At 43.5% G+C, this 11,305-nt stretch overlaps 1 pseudogene; it reads left to right on the plus strand.

Annotated features, from left to right (window-relative positions):
* Positions 1-123: 123 nt before the first annotated feature.
* On the plus strand, positions 124-8,089 carry LOC119299735 (annotated as a pseudogene).
* Positions 8,090-11,305: the final 3,216 nt, after the last annotated feature.

The following is an 11,305-nucleotide window of genomic DNA, read 5'->3' on the forward strand; positions in this document are numbered from 1 at the left end:
GAGAGAGAGTTGAGAGAGGGGAAAATGGGAGGAGCAAGGGAAGAATGAAGCAGAGAGGAAGGGAGGCGCTCATCTCTTCCATGGAGCTCGGCTCGGGGACGAGGCCCTCGGCTGGCTCGGGCGATGGGTGATGCGGAGGCATTCGTCTACGGGGTGGATCTGGTTGGTGGAGGTTTGAATCGAGAGGGATGCAGGGATTGGTTCGGCGTGGAATCCGAGGAAGTGAGTGGCGGCGGTGGGATGGATCCCTAGGAATTAGGGATTTGGTCTAGGTTAGGCTAATATATATAGCAAGTGGGTTTGGTTAGGGGCTATATCGTCCCTCCGATCGCAATCGGATGATCGCGAATAAAATAGCTAGGGGGTTCAAATAAGAAAACGGTGACGTTTTGTAGATGTTTGGGGATGATCCGGACACAACGGTAACGACTGTCTGGGTCGAGTCCGGGACAACTTTCGGACGCGCGCGCGAGGAGGGCCGCGGGCTGACGAGAGAGGTTATGTTGGGCCTGGCGGTAGGTAGTGGGCTGTGTAGACGGTCTCGAGCTGAGAGAAGAGAAGAGAGGGAGGCCCGGCGACTGTTTTCGGAGACCGAAAACGTCCGACGTTAGACCAGCTATAATGCCGCTGTAGTTTAACGGTTGGGCTATCAAACGAACTCCGAATGCGATGAAACTTGACAGGCGGTCTATCTACACTATTATAAGACCGCACGCCAACTTTCAACCCATTCCGAGAACATTTTCTGGCCACTTATAAAATAATATTTCGGACGTGCCGCGGGCGCGTGCAAGTGTGGTCGGGCTCAGAACGGACAACGGAAAGACCGAGGAGACCGGGACAGATGCAAGTTTTGAAAACATGATGATGCAATGCACATGATGACATGACAAGATGCAACACACAAGCGAATGACATGGCAACGTCGGCGAATAACTGGAAGACACCTGGCATATCGGTCTCGGGGCGTCAGATTAACAATGCAATGGCAAGGGAATATACAATGGAGGGATACCACGATACCAAGTTGATATGGAGGTTACCATCCTTGGCGATGATGAGTGGCGGTGATCTTGATGGAGATACCAAGATGATGGAGACTCGTCCCTAAGTAGCCGAAACACCTTAGGAAACGGAAAAACCGCGAACTCAAAATCTCAAACGTCAAATGTCAAAATGGTGGTAGCGGGATGTGGTGGTGGCGGAAGCTCAATGTAATTGTGGAATGGCAATGATGGGTTGCGGAGTACACAATGCGGAAATGGAGGGTAAGGTGGTGTACTATACACGGTGTCGAAGTTGGAAGCACGGTCCCTAAGTAGTCTAAACACCTTAGGAGACACAACTCACAACACAAACAAAAATTGGGTTAAATTGGGTTGGTGGAAGTGTATGGTGGTCAAACCTATGCGGAAGTTATGGTGGCAGTTGATGAAGAAGCAACCATCCCTAAGTAGCCTAAACACCTTAGGAGACTCAAATCACTCCTCAAGCAACCACTAATGCGATGGGGAACAAAATTGGTTAGGTTGCAGAAGTCGGTGGTGGTGTAGCAGATGATGTGGTGTAAGCCCTAGGCAAAGATGCCAAAGTTTCAAAAATTTGATGGAGTCAAATGGTGATGGTAGTATTTTTGTGGGAAGGGGGATGTCAAGAGCTTTTCAACGAGCTAAATAACGCGAAAATCGGACTCCCGATGAATTAGTTATGGACAAAACGGTGAAATGGGGGTGGCTGAGATGTCAGGGGCCGGACATCCAGGGTCGGGGCCGGAAATCCGAGACCTGATGTCCAGAACCGTGCAGATTTGGCGCTCCAGGAGCCGGATGTCCGGCTTGGGGCCCGGATGTCCGTCCCGATGGCCCAGATGTCCGGCCCGATGATTTTAGATCTCGTTTGGGACGGAAATTTTTGAATTGGGGGCGGAAATTGATGATTTTAAGGGCAAAATTTGATGGATTTCGTGGATGAAAGATGGGGAAACTTGGGGATATGCTAGATCCACTTGAAACCAAGCAAATCCATGGATCAAAATCAACAAAACTTCGTCAAACCAACAAATCACAAAAAAAATTGGGGCTATTTTCTGTGGGGATTTTCGAAATTGGGGAAGAACACAACAAAATTAGGCTAGAAAACACAACAGGGAGGCTCCGAAATCGTGATCAACGTGGCTCATGATACCAAGATGATATCATGAGACAAGCTGGCTCTGATCCAAGATGATGTAGGGTAGAACCCTAGTGGCCCGATCTTTCACGAAAGGAGCGGATCCCGCGAAGAACGCGAAGAACACGAGGAGGGAAACGAGGGGAAAATCATGAGGGGAACACAAGAGAACACTCAGACCAACAAGTATGATCACACATGTGCTAGATCCTCGAAACACAAAGAGAGATACAAGATCCAATGTCAACAATAGACGATACAAGAGGTAACTGGTTCTTCTCTGTGAGGAGGTCTTGAATCCACAAGGGGATCTTCCCGTGAGGGGTCTTGAATCCAAGGTGGATCTTCTCCGTAGAGGGGCCGCGGTCTCTCTCGTGGAGTAGATCCGATATGGATGAGCGAAGCTCTATCTCACAAATGAGCTAACACAACGCTAACCCTAACTAGAAGGAGGTGGAGGAGTATATATAGTCTAGAGCCACGAAGGGGTAGGTGAGGAGGGGATACATGGGCCTTTGGCCCGGTTAGGCACGCGCAGGTGCCGAACGTCCGGGCTGGGGGCCGGATGTCCGGGGCTTTGGGACGAGCCGGATGTCCGGGATCGCGGCCGGATGTCCGGGATGAAGTGGAGGTTCAGCTGCTCTCTGGATACGTCGATGCCGGATTTCCGGGGGAGATGCCGGATGTCCGGGCTGTCAGGAGGCCTCGGATGTCCGGGGTTGGCGCCGGATGTCCGGCCGCTGAGGCTTGTTCGGCCGACTGTTGGTGCAGCAGTTGGGCGGCTGCACAGGTGCCGGATGTCTGGCCTCTGGCCCGGATGTCCGGCCGCTGTAGCTTCAGCAGCGCCGTCTTCTTCCGTCGTCGCTTCCAGGCTTCCCTCGCGGATGGTGTAGTTGTTCCTTGGTGCTTGCACTCCTCCTCAACATCCGTGAAGCTCCGACAATACCTATGCATGCACACGGGAGAAGTGTCAAGTAGTATACCATCCTCGAAGGGGTCAAGTGAGCACGTGTAAAGGAGATGATTCACCTTTATGTATGTGAAGTAGATGTCGCACGTGTCACCCGCCGAACGGACTCTTGACATGGTGATGTCCATAGGATGCTCCACATCAGGATTCCCATGAGATGAAAATAGAACCGTTGTATATATGATATGGCATGAGGTAATTTTCTCATCTAGAGGATGCTAGTAAGTGTGCAAACTTCCAGATATCCTATAATGGACTGAAGCAAGCATAATGGAGTTGGAATCTTTGTTTTGATGAAATAGTCAAATAATATGATTTCATCGATAGAAGCAAAGATGCTTGTATTTACAAGAAAGAAAGTGGGAGCATAATAATATTTTGAAACAACTATATGTGCATGACACATTGTTGATTGGGAAATATTCTTGACACAAAATAAGAACATTAAAATAGTTTTCTAGTAAAGTACTGGTATTAGGCATAATAACCTATGGAGGTAGTAGTGCCTAATTGGGTTTAGCCAAAATACATATTGACAAGATACTAAAGAACTTTAGTATAAAAATGCCAAGAAGATTTTCTAGTCGAAGTCACATGTAAGGAGTTTTAAGCAAGAATCGGTATCCTGAAAGACTGATGAGCAAAATACATGATTTCAATCACACTTGTGTTAATTATATTCTGTGGCATGCAAACAACCAGTTATGTCTAGTACTCAAAGTAAGTAAAGTTACCACAATGGCCAAATCGTTGATCATAGGAAATAGTGAAAATGTCGTTAAGTACCGACGACATGTTTCTTGCATATGGAGAAAACGAAGAGATTGTTGTAAGGAGCTACATCAATACATGCTCATTGTAAGTAGTACATCGACAAAAATCTTCGTCGGTGCTCCAAGCGGTTTTCGATTTCAGCTAAAAGATTTATGGTGGCACAGTAAGTTAGAATTGGGCCAAGAAATTTGCTATGGTGAATTCTATAATAGAAGGCTAAGTATTGTCGCTTTAGAAGCAACAATGGATGATGATGAATCAAAAGTTCATTTGTGGGCTTGGTATGGTTTCTAGATGATTGTGCTAATGGAGCATTATTCTCAAAAGTGGTTCCATAGCTCAATCTAAGGAATCAAAGGTCCTACCAATGATTCAATACATACAAAGTCAATTTCATAAAAAAAATTCTTGTGAAATCATGATAGATGCATAGAAATGCAAATGATACACGCAGAACTGAAGTTGTCAAGATCTGATAGGATAAAGGTTATACCACAAGCAAAGCATGGAGAAACAGCGGATTGTCACTGGTGTTAAAGAAAATGTGCTAATTAGATTATTGACTCTAGTGCAAGTGAGTGTTTGTTGGAAATATGTTCTAGAGGCAATAGTATTGTATTATTATATTTTTATGTTTATAATTAAGAGTTTATATTCTATGTGATAACTGCTACGATCCTGGAATATGCGATTCGTTGAAAATCTCATATGCACGTGTGGAATAATAAACGGTAAAAATCTAATTCCTAGTCTCGCCTATAAGACTAGCTCAAGTGTTGTTTGAGATCATGTTTTCCGGATCTTCAGAAATCGTTAAGTGTAACGATAGTCTAAAAACAACATTGATAATATGATGTTAGAAAAACGATCATATTGAATTGACCCAAACTTGATTATTATACTTTGAGAGCTATCGTCATGAGTCAATCGTTATAACACGTAGAGTTAACATATGATTTAGTTCCTTAGACCATGAAAGTATCGTAGTCACTTCTTACCGTACAATGGATTTTGGGGTTGCTCAAACGTCATCTGTAACACGGTGATCGTAACGACAACTTAAAGGTTCATAGTAAAGTTTGAGAAGAGACTAGATAGCTCAAGAGTGGGATTTGCTCCTCCGGCAATGAAGAGATATTCCTAGGGGCCCCTCTTGGTGTGACAACATCCATCATCGTTTGGCCAGACACAGGTGACTATGTCACAGGAATGCCAGAACATGTCAACGAGAAAAAAGAACAAAATTGGTAATGAGGAGACCGGTATAGTGAGCATGAGAATGACTCAAGGACATCGATACATCTCACCTCGGGTTTTGTAAAGTACCATGAAGCAAAGGGAATAGCACATGATAACCAAAGGTTCACTCAAATATCATTCGCGTACTCATACGGATTGATATGGACGTTCACGGTTTCACTATCGGTCATTGAACGAAAGGGGTTTTGTTCATGTCTATGTTTTACCGGACCTACAGGGTCACAAGCTTATGGTAATCATGTGTTAGTAGGACATGAGTAATGAGGGAATATGTATGAAATAGTTTCATTAACATTTAAAATAGTTTCGGAAGGAACCGGAAGCATTCCAAGGTCACCAGAAGGATTTTGAGGTTTACCGTGTAATACCGATAAATAATAATATATGAAAAATGCTTCTGGAGATTTTTTTAAATGTTTCTAGAGATGTTAAATTAATAATAAAATGCTTTAATAATAGTTAGGAGGTTTTTATATTTAATTAAATATGAACGGGTGTTAAAGGCCAAGGGTGGAAAGATATTGAGCCACTTGGGCCCAATAGGGGAGGCGCCCCCCTTTCTTCTGGAGAATGAAAGGGGAGGCCGAATTGGAGGGGGTTTCCCCTCCTCTCGGCTGGCCAAGAGGAGGATTCCTCCCCCCCCCCCCTCATGGCACCCCTTCCTCTCCTCCAACCTATATATATATACTAGAGGTTCGGGGCACTTTTCTACACAAGTTTTTAAAGACTCCTCTAGTTAGCTAGTTCTAGTTGATTCAATTAGAGCTAGATCTAGATCCTCTCTAATCCTCATAATTAGAAGTCCAGTGTGGTTTTAATCTCATCCCTCTAATTCTCTGGCAACGATTAGCTCTGGACGTCAAATCCCTGCCGGATCATGAAGACCGTACGCTTGCAAATTGTGAAGAGTCTGTACTTTCGGTATTCCGTTTGAGGGATCGTTCGTGAATAGTTCAATGGACTTCAAGTATGATCTACATCGACTTGTCTTCTTCCGCTGCAACTCAGAGTTGGTAACAATCTGATCTAAACCATTACTACATCTTCGTAGTGTTCCTGGTAGATCATAGGCCAATTTTTTTCTACTACATTTCCCAACAAACCCAGCGCACCAAATCCACAAGAAAAAAGAATGCAAAACTTTATTAACACCTCATATACAACAACACATTCCCTTCTCGCGATGATTTGGTGCCAAGGTACCTTCACGGTGTTGGGGTTTGACCTCGCCGTCTCTTTGCATGTGGTGGAGAAGGGGCTCAAAGTCAATACTTGTGTTTTATGTCAAAAGATAGACTAAATAAATTATTGGGACCTGAAGAACACAAATAGTATGGAAAAATAATAAAGGAGGGTATACAACCCTTTGGTTCAGCATTGTTTCATTCTTAGGTTCTGTATATCTTTTGAATTTGATGCCAAACAGCTGCGGGCGTCAACCTGCTGCTGCGAACAAAATCTTCAAACAATAAGTGCACTCAAATATTCAGCTCGAAAGGCTCATCTGTACTCCCTCTGTCCCATAATATAAGAGTGTTTTTTACACTAGTGTAGTGTCAAAAACATTCTTATATTATGAAACGAAGGGAGTACATAAATCTGTTAGAGTGCACTTCCAGCCTAGCTAAGGCTAAACCCGTCTATAGCGATAAGCCGAGCCAACGTACAATCGAAACGCACCATCGCCAGCGTTCCTGACTCGGATACGACGTACCACGCACGCGCGCCCTAATAAAAAGACCAAGAAACCACACACGATCGTCCAACGCATCACCTCGCTAGTCGCTACCCCTCAAAAGATGGCCGGCTGGACCTCAATCCCGACTGGACCACACACGATCGTCCGACCGCCTGCCAGGCGACGCGGACCGGATCCACATCCATCAGGTATGCCCCCACTGGCGCGCATCCACTTCCCGGCTAGCCGCCTGCCGTCCATGGATCGTCGCCGGCCGCGAACCATGGAGCCTGGTTGGCCCGGTCGGCGAACACTCGTTTTGGATGCCCCTTGGCGGCCAACGGGTCTACATGGGCACGCCGGCGGGCCTACCATACTGCTGCGGCACGCCCCTTGGCTGGCTTGCTCTCATGGACAACCTGCAATCCCCAACGCGGTTCGTCCTCCGGGAGTCCCTCTCCGAAGCTGAGATCTTTCTGCCCTGTTTGCCCGCCGTTGTCCAAGTCTTCCTCTCTGGAGACCCGCTCACCTCGCCTGATTGGATGGCGATCGCAAGCCAGAAGCTCTACACTACTGGCACTTGCATGGGCCAGACACTCTTCTTCTGGCGGCCTGGAGATGCCGCATGGACTACGCAGCTCGAGCGGCCAAACGGCAGGATCGATAGCGCGGCATTCCATCAGGGGAAATTCTACTTCACCGAGGTCGGGTGGACCCTTCACGCCTATGATCTTGACAGCTCCCCTCCCAAGCTTGTCCGGAGCACGTACCTTTACAGTGCTCTGCGAGCGTGCCATGGATTTCGACAGTTCCCTGGCGGTGGCAGGCCGACGTGGTACGTGGTCGCATTCAATGGCGAGTTGCTGCTTGTTGTGATGTACCGGGCGCCCGACATAAAGGCTGTCGAAGTTTACCGCCCGGACTGGGCAGCGGAGCGCCTGGAGCTGCGGGACAAGGTGACGGATCTCGGCGAGTACTCGCTCTTCTTGGGCCGCGGTGACGCGTTTGCCCTCTGTGCAAAGGACTTTACTATGATCCGGAGAAATTGTGTCTACTTTGTAGAGCACGATACAGTCAAGCATCAAGATTGGGCTGTTGTGTTAGACTTGGGGTCAAATGTTTTCCAACAAATTCCATATCCCGGAGAGCAGATGGAGGGCGCCGGCAGAAGCAATCACTGGACGGCGTATTCATGGTTCTGTCCCAGAAGACCCTTCTTGAAGGGTGAAGCCCAGTAAGGTACTAGATCTTCACCGACCATCTTATTATATGAAAGTAACCGAATCAGTATTGGAGCAGCAACAGAGCTTCCCCTGTTTGAATGGTCTAAACACCACACCAACACCAACACGTATGTCTTGTCACTTCAGATCATCAACCTTGTTCCTCCCATGAATCCTTGTTAAGAGCTGATTTATGATGGATATCACCATTGTAAAGTCGGATAATTCAGTGGACCACTACTTTGTTTCTCTTTTTCTCTTACTACTAATAAAACTGTAATTATTCAGTCCGTTCGCAAGTTTGGTTCATTCTTTTTACTGGCAACACTAAGTGCCTTGTTCTGGTTGGACTAGCAGCTGTGTTATTGTCGGTCTGGAATACTAAAAACAGAGCATGCTTCCAACATACTCCCTCAGTCTCAAAAAGCTTGTCTTAGATTTGTCTAGATATGGTTAGATACATCTGTATCTAGATAAAGCGAAGACAAGCTTTTTCGGACGGAGGTAATAGTTGTTAAACTGATGAGCCATTGGCTTCATAATAATTTGGTCTTCGCTGTGGTTAAAGGAGGAGATGCAAAATCTGCTGCTGCTGTTGGGAACAAAGTTGTTTGGAGTAGGTGGCAAGGGAGGTGTTTAATGAAGCAAATGTACGATACAAAGACTAATCTATTAAGGGTGGTGCTGTAACCGAAGGAATTGCGTTCTTTGTTGAAGATTGCTGGTGCTTCTTCTGGCAACACAGTACTACTATTTGTTTCCCTTGTTTCGGCTCCTTGCTAGCCTGATGTTTTGGGCAGCTAGCTGATATGTGAGTATAGCTTTTGACAGCTTTTACTGAGACTAGTAAGCGTGCACGTGCAACGCACGTATGCTAATCTTACTACAATAAAAATATGAACTCCGTCTTATGTTTTTACCTGGACATTTAAATGCATGTCACGGCCAATGATTCCAAAATAGTAATTTATTTTAGATCAAGTCATTGGTCCTGTTTGACGGGTGAAAGACTTTCATTATTGAAATGTTGTGATCCCAAAATTCCAAAAATAAAATGAAAAAAAATCACGCATGTAACACAAGACCAAAACACATGTCTTCAAATAGAAATAAATGATCACATAAATATATTGTAAATGTTACTTATTACAAAAATACTTAAAAATAACAACTAAGCAACATTATCTAGTAATCATTATTTGATGATGATCCTCTCTGGAAGGTCCATCTTTTGATACGATCTATAATGGTTCGTTCTAAGACTGGGATATTGTTTAGAACTTCATTCTCTTCATACTTCAAAATATGAACCAAAAATCGCTTCCTCAGTTCAAAATCATCCTACATATGCATTATATAACAATGTTATTTGAAACACATGAGTAATGTGTGTAGAAATGAGCATGGTGGCAATACTTACCTTGGGTACCGGAAAATGTAGCGTCTCATCGTGCCATGAGTGCATTAAATTGAAAACCAAATAATCAGACATGGGACTGCATGTATGAAATGTTACATGTGAGTTGAATGAATCAATTAAGATTGTAATGTATTGACAAGATTCTTACCCGTATGAGTTTGTGGGAACATTAGGAACTTTGCATCCCCATATTAAAATGTCGTCCTTGAAGGCAGGGTTTGCAGCTTGGAGTGCAAGGTTTAGATCATTGGCCATAGTTTTAAATATATGCTTTCCGAAAGTAGGTATTGAAAGCGGGTCCAGAATAGAAACAACCTTTTTATGTTGGTCCGAGACGAACAATAAAAATAACCCAAGAATATCACAAGGCAATAAAATCTACAATGATGCATGCATTCAGAAATACATCAATCATTATCATTCATTAAAACTAAATAAACAATAATTTTGAATTCAAATCTTACCGTATCACATTCTGAGATATGATACTCATTGCTGTCAGGCCAGTTATCAAACAGTTGTGCCGACATAGCAATGTCCATACCGTCACGATGACTTGGGATTCGTGCATAGTGGGACATGGACTACAATAATGTAAGAAAACATTAGTAGAATTGAGGCAAAATGTAAAATGTGATTAAAATAACTCACACAGAATCATAGGTCCATATAGTGCACTGGCACATCTCTAGCAAGCTGGGCATCGTGGCATGCTAGTATCCTCACAGCCATGTTAAAACAATCGGCATCCATGTACTCATCATTTTTTAATAGGTTTTTTAATTGTCTCAGATTTAAACTAATATGATAAGGTTGAGAGCTTTTCACCCATTCGCTCCTGTATAATGGGAATTCATGTCAATTATAATTATACAAGAGTAATAGTTTATTAGAAATAAATATAAACTGAAAAAAAAACGTGTCTTAGTCTAGCAACGGGATATCATCAACCATGCTGATGAACAAGCAAAGTTCATCTATTAAGTTGTCGTTTGTTGGAGTGACAAACGGCGAAAGGATAAATGATTGCGACATGAGCTCAACTTGTGACGATGAGTTGGATGCTCTCGGTTTGTTAGGAGGTCTTTCAACAATCATACAATCGTTGGGATCCGTGTTGGTTTCATCATCATCCATGTCTCGGTTTCTTATATTGTCATCATTGAATTCCGAGTCGACTAAAATGACAGCTAATTTTGTTCTAAAATCTGTCATATAAACCTAAAGTGAAGTAGTAATAATAAGACTTAGTTTTCAAATAATGACACAACATGAAATAATTAGTATCATGATACGATGCAAGATATACCTGTTCGAGAGTGTCGGACAAACTATCTTCCGTGAAGTACTCCATATAATTTAACATCCAGAGACCACAGATGACCTGGATGATAGGAATATTGATGTGATTAATAACAAAGATATTAATAAAAAATATTAGTATTATAAAACGATGATGATTGAACCACACAGTCATACTGAAGATGGTCGATTAAAAAGAATTTAACAACATTTGCTGCTAATATAAATGAAATGAGCAAAAGGGCTATGAACAAAAGAATTGAATTTGTGAACGCATAATTTTTAATATAAATCGAATGAACAAAAGGGTTATCAATAAAAAATGAATTTATAGATGCATCATTTTTTTAGAGGACCAATATAATTATTACTTCACCAAATGGGTTCATATAAAATTTAATTCAGATTTCACTCGTGCGTTGACAAGTAACCAGAGAAACACAAGCAGCAGCTGAGAAGTAAAATAAAAAGAAAGAGCACCGGTTGCACTTCGCTTTCTCCACTGTGAG

Source organism: Triticum dicoccoides, chromosome 5A, assembly GCF_002162155.2.
Source record: "Triticum dicoccoides isolate Atlit2015 ecotype Zavitan chromosome 5A, WEW_v2.0, whole genome shotgun sequence".
Lineage (NCBI taxonomy): Eukaryota > Viridiplantae > Streptophyta > Magnoliopsida > Poales > Poaceae > Triticum > Triticum dicoccoides.